The sequence below is a fragment of the Lolium rigidum genome, chromosome 1, assembly GCF_022539505.1.
Source record: "Lolium rigidum isolate FL_2022 chromosome 1, APGP_CSIRO_Lrig_0.1, whole genome shotgun sequence".
NCBI classification, from domain to species: Eukaryota; Viridiplantae; Streptophyta; class Magnoliopsida; order Poales; family Poaceae; genus Lolium; species Lolium rigidum.
The window spans coordinates 250667407-250674012 of NC_061508.1; the positions used below are offsets into that span (position 1 = coordinate 250667407).

Sequence of the window (6606 nt, forward strand, 5' to 3'; positions counted from 1 at the left end):
GTACTGTGCATGTGCCGTTCATCTGAAAACAGTATTGTGCGTTGTGTGGAATCTACTCAGTGCTTATCTTGCTGGGACCTTACCTACTTTTTTTAGGGGAACAAGGGATCTTACGTTGTGTGCAACCTATTAATCGGCCGCTTTAGATGCGGCTATGTCGGGAATCCTTCAAGAATCGGGGAGCTTTGCCTTGTATAGGGGAGAATCGTATACGCCGACCAGGTCGGCCGTTAGCACGCACCGCACAACCCCTCGTGCGGTATGAGCTGGCCTGATCGGTCCGTTCGTGATTTTTTTTTCTTTCAGGTTTCTTTCTCTATTTTGTGTTTTCTTTTATTTTATGTTTCTTTTTCTTCTTAAGATTTTTAGAATAATTAAATTTGAAAATTGTTCATTTTTTAAATGTTTCAATTTAAATATTTTCAAATTAAAAAATGTTCAAAAGTGAAAAAATATTTACTTTTCTACAAACAAGTTTATATTTTAAAAAATTCAACTTAAATCTTCAATTTTTCAAATATGTTCGAACTTAAAAATTATTCAAACATAAAAATTGTTCAAATGCAAAAAATGTTCAAAATTTAAAAATCTTGATTTGAAATATCTCTATTTAAAACTGTTCATGTTTTTGAAAAATATAAAAATGCCGGTAAAATTGGATTATGAAAAGAAAAATAAATAAAGAGAATAGAAACAGCAGGAAAAAGACAAAATCGTTAGAAAAATGCCGACCTTCGTGAAGGGAAAACAACTCGCTCCGCAGAAAATTCCTGGGAAGTGGTCTGCCTTCTCGCCACGTGTCGCAAGGGGAACCAAGGTGGGGATGAGAGAGGAGAGGGAAGACAGAGGGGGTTGTGTTGCGTTAGCTTTTCCCTTTATTTTCTAAATTCATTTATTCAAAGTGAAATATCTCGAGAATCGTAATTCTAAATTACGACTTGTTTTCACTTTTGAGATCCCCGCGTTGAGATCTTAAAAACTAGATCCCATGTTGATAGGTTTTGAAATTTTTTTTTTCCGTACTTCTAATACTAGTTTGATTGTACTCATGGTGTGTACCTAACTGTACTCGTGCTTCAACTGATAAGTACTTCTATTTTTAGTGTATTTGATGTAGTCTTTGTTTATTTAGTAACTCTACTTGCTCGTGTGCGCTACTGTATATGTGCTTCTGTATCAGTACTTGCTCATGTGCATGACATTATTTCTGTACCGGTACTTGCTCGTGTGTGAGGCTGTACTTCCGTACCAATACCTTCCCATGTGGACGACTGTGCTTCTATAGCAGTACTTGCTCGCGCGCGCGACTGTACTTCTGTACCAGTACTTGCTCGTGCGCGCGATTGTACTTATGTACCAGTACTTGCTCGTGCGCGCGACTGTACTTCTGTGCCTGTACTTTCTTGTTGGCGGAACTGTACCCATGCTTACTCGTGTGGGAGACTGTACTTCTGTACATGTACTTGCCCGTGCGCGGGCCAGACGTATGTGGATGTACGTGTGCGGCCGAATAGACGCGGTTGTACGCGCTCGGTTGAACGTACGCGGTTGTTCGCGCGTGGATGCAAGTACTAGAGCTGCTCTACGCGAGCGCGGGCGTGTCACGCGAGGTTAACACGTGTCAAACCTACGTACATTGTGCGGGGCGAAGTTTCCCTTCGCAAAGATCGGTCTCTAGATAGTGCTCCCGAAAAAAGAAAAGAAAAAAAAAACGGAAGTTACCTCCTAGTGGGCCGCGGCCGAGCTAGCCACCCCAGCCACACAGGGTGTGTGGTGCTAACACCGCGCCGACCAGATCGGCAAACAGGAGTTCCCGGCTCCCCCATGTCATCCTCTGGCCGAATATGTGATAGTTGAGGACCCATGTTGGGCTTGGGATGCCGTAGATTGGCAAGCCTGGGAGGGTAGAGGTGGTCCACTGGGTTTTGGGTAGAATTTTTTTTTTTCGAAATGGGGAGCCTAGTTCCAGCTTCTACATCAACTGATGCACACAGCCGTTTTATTGCAAAGTTTCAAAGTTTAAGAAGTTCTACATTTTAAGTACCACAAAGGGTTTTGGGTAGAATGTACTGCATATACTTACATGAGTGAAATTGCCTTTTTAGGCTGCCACATATAACCCTTAATTATTGACTTTTGTCAAAATTATTATTCAAACTCCTTTTTGTGGATTTTTTCCAACCTTTGAACAGAGTATGTTGAAACTAAATGTGTGTATATATGTGTAGGTAGAATCTCCTAAAAAAAGAAACATGAGAAAAAGATAGTGATTGTTTCTTGACCTTCAATCTGAATTATTTGTCGTGGATTTAGCCAAAATATTACCTAAAATATGTCTAAATATATTGAATCTACAACAAGTAATTGGATCGGAGTGAGTATCATTTTGTCGTTCCGTCATCTCCAGGGCCGTTTCGTCTCCAAGAATCGGGAAAATTAGATCATCCACACAAGGTAGGTTAGGTTCCTATTGTGATGCTAGTTGTGCATACTAGTGGTTGGGGCGCCCCATGGGGCGCCTCCTCACCGGTCCATTGCGTACCAATCATTTCAAAGATTGGTCCTAGGCTGGCTTTTCTTTTTTACCGCAGGCTAGCTGTAGTGGGACAGTGAAATCTGCTCTGACAACATGCATTCAGTGATACAATTTCAGATGTATCATGTACCAAGCCTGTTTTTCATAGAGAAGATAATTTACACAAAACAGTACTTTACATAGAACATGAAAGTGGCTGTGTGAGCTTACCAAGGCTCCTCGTGAATTTCGTTTTGCATATTAAAAAAGGGTTTATTTCAATACAATTCAATAGTGTATTACATATCACCGTTAGACATGAGCATATGCATAATTCACGTACAAGAGGCCTGGATAGAAAGGAGCATGCAGCAGCACCAAGATGGATGGGCACCTATAAAGGGAGAAAGGAGGATCCACATAAGCATTTACACAGGAAAAAACCTGGATATGGAGAACCAGCAAATCATCCTATGAAAATACCTTTTCCACATATAGCCCAAAGTCATTGACCATGCATGGAACTACTTCCCCTTCTTTCTAGTCAGGTGAAAAAGAATTGCAACTTGCAGATACAGTGGCCACATCGCCCTGCCAAAAGATAAGTAAACAATAACAGTAGCAGATGGAAAGCCGGCCTAAACAAACAAGTAACAACAGGCATCTCTTCATAGGATAATTGACATCCTCATTGTGGAGGCCCATCAAACCAGAGGCTGCAAAAATACTATGTTTCGGCTGGTGTTCTCCAGCACATACATTTTACTGATGACAAATATAAAAAGCCAACACAAACAGTTAAAAGTGGAGCAACAAACCACCTTGTTACTGAATAGCATAATGGGTTTAGTATAGGAAAAGAAGAATAAACAGAAGCGTAGGCTAATTTACAGCAGAAAAGAAAGTGATGCGCCTTTTTGAATGTCATAAAACCCGCATAATCAAATGAACCAAATAATTCCTTATGGATAAATAAAAAGAGCCAAAGAACCTTAGATAGCCAACTCACAAGCATCGAAGTCGAACACACAATGTAAGGAATGGAAGGAGACTTATGGTTCCATAAAAAGGTCAGAGCAATTGTTTAGGTAAGAAAAATTGAAGAGTGTGTATCATCTCCTAACAATATTCAGGTCACTAAATCATAGAAATTAAAAAGCCCGAAACATTTAAAAAGACAGGCACTTGATGCATCAACATTTGATAGTCCATTGGTTGGTAAAAAGAATTGCAGTCTAGAATCTAGCAATGCGCCAATGCACGAAAGGCAACTGTGTATGCATCAATTCATAACATGCTCGGAAAAAGAGAGTAACTAAAATTCCAGAAGTGAATATTTAATTAGTTCTTATAGTGGAAAGATGCACAAAATAAGGAAAGTTCCCTATTACAAACTCTGTAGTGTATCAAAAAGCAGCCAATTAAATCATGTTATGAACAAGCATATCAATTAGCAATGGTCCCTGTAGGGAAGGATTTTTCTTTGTAAAAAGTAAGCAGCATTACCCATGTCACAAATATTGTTTCCCTGCATTCTTCATACAAGCATCCTAGTAAGTTCTCATAATCGATCAAATTTGTGTGTCATAAAACACAAACGCCAAGGCTAAGTAAGTTCTAGATTCTCATGTACATATTTCCATGTCGACGAAATATAGCAAGATGCCCAGTTTTGCAATTCATGGTATAAAATTTTAGAAGCCTGAGCAGGGGTGGTCAGAGGTCACAACAATGCGTTTGAACTAAGACACAACCTGCACCTATAGTCACAACAATACCTTTGAACTAATAAAGAACCTTTAATTAATAAACAACATGTTACTTTTTGGTTATTACTTATTAGTAAGGACAAAGAAACTAAGCAGGCACATTTTACACTTCACCACGCAGAGAACCTTCACGGTATAACAATTAAATACTATAATTTGCAGCAGTGTATGATAATTCATACGAACATACTACAGCCATATACTAAACCCCTAGGTAGCAAGTTCTGTCTCTCCCTACTAAGCAAGTAAACAAGCAACTAATCATAGGACATCTAGATGTTGCATACGTTTAAGAGCACAGAAGCATCAATGGTGGATAACACAGTTTATGCATTAACATGTAAGGAAGCACGGTTGGAGAAGGCTATGCTTACCTTGAGCCTCCACTGCCCAAAAGATGGAGGCGGGAACTATACACCACTCTCCTTGCTGCCTTCTTTGTATTCCGTTCTTCATAAAAAGGTGCATGGTGGAGCATATACTTTGCACTTCTGAATGATGGACCATCTCAGTCCAGCTGAAATTAAAAACATAACCATCATCTGTCCTGGTTGTTTAGAGTATTCCAAGAGATAACAGCTTAGGAGAGTAGACAACTAACTGTGATAAATGATTCTTTTGTGAAGTGTTACCTGGAACATAATTTAAGCCTCCCTCTTGACTAACCCAATTCTTAGGCTCCAACTACACATTCGATAGGTTACAAAAGCTTCGTAGTTGCTAAAGAAAAGATCATATCAAATGTGAAGGCAATAACAACAGGAAATAAACTGATTGACATTACATATGAGATGGCAAGATAACCTCAACAAAGGGAAAATATATAAATATAACATGTGCAAAAGCTAAATCTAGGAAAAAGTTGCATTTACAAAATGGAAACAAAAAAGCATAACCGTTAACACATAAAACCGACACTGGACTTCTGTAACTTATTAATAGTGCTAGCACAGTATGGATCAGTACAATAATAAAAACTTCTATGTGGTAAATAAAAATAATAGAGAAGAAAAACAGGATGGATTAACCCAAAAAAAACAAATTTTTTTTTGTAAATGTAATTAAACAACGTATGCGAGAAAAGAGCACCACATGGATGGAACATGACAATATAATATATAAAAGTAATTTACTACTGCTATAAGCCATTCAACAAGGAAACATAAATCTGGAGAGGCCACGTCCTAACAAATGTGGTTTATTTATTTTATTACAATTGAAGTAGATGAATAGGAATAATCCGCAAATAGAACTCATATCAATTAATCTTTGGACACAATGAATGTTACATCAAACAATTTGCACGTACCTGCAAAGACTCCTAAAAATATCCACTTTCTATTAATCCATACAAAATTACCAATATGTATGTAAAAAGAAAACAAAATTGAATTTACCTTGTAATAAATTATTTATAACTTCCTTTGCAGGTTTGCCCAATCAAAATCTCTAAATGTGTTGCAAAAAACACCCCTCACCTTCCTGGAGCTTTAGGAGAAAAATAAATGTGAATTATTATCTATCACTGAAAATGGAAGGAAGAGAAAAGATTCTTTTAGTTATACTGCATTACATATAGCAAGACTAGCAAGATTGGCAGTAAGCTATTTTATCCATGATGACTAAATGATCAAAGCAAAAGAATTATTACTATATTTGTATTATTCAACCACATAAACCAAATAGTTCTTCTATACCATGCACGTCACACATATCATTTGCATTGAAACTGAAACAGAAGGGGCCGGTCTATTTATAACAGTAGAAATAGACAAGGTAGTTCAAAATAAATAAAAATATTGCTTGAGTTGTGAGATTTGAAGGAGAAAAGCACCAGCGATTCCTCCATGGCATCTCCTCCTTCCGGCGGCAAGAACAACTAATCAACAGTAACAGAATGAGCCCTAATTAATTCTCAATTTCTCCCAGTAGTGCCCAAGAAAGGCTTTCCTCCTAGAACCTCTAATTTTGTTGCCACAAAGTTGCAGGTTTAAACATATTGACTAATTAATTCTTGCAACCTAACATATAACCCATCAAAACAGAGGAAACAAAATTCCATCAGATTCTGAAGGATAAAAACAACCTTGGTCAAGAAGAGGCACCAATACCATCGGCTCGAAGAAGCGGTAGTGGTGTAACTTCTGCTTGGACGAAAAGAGGATCGGACTTCCGCTATATTTGAAGCATGAGCTGAATATTTCCACCTATTGTTGCTGCAATACATTATAAATCTTCTAATTTTGCAGCCAACACAATTTCTCTTTGCCTCCATCATTTCTTTCTAGATTTGATAATATATATCTCTGTAATCTGTAAACA

General features: G+C 38.0%; 1 long non-coding RNA gene across 1 annotated transcript; it reads right to left on the reverse strand.

Annotated features, from left to right (window-relative positions):
- Window positions 1-2857: 2857 nt before the first annotated feature.
- Window positions 2858-5756, reverse strand: LOC124683498. The gene is made up of 4 exons (XR_006996713.1): window positions 5682-5756; window positions 4917-4968; window positions 4659-4801; window positions 2858-3106 (listed from the first exon to the last, which is right to left on the reverse strand). It is a non-coding gene; the product is annotated as an uncharacterized LOC124683498 (long non-coding RNA).
- Window positions 5757-6606: the final 850 nt, after the last annotated feature.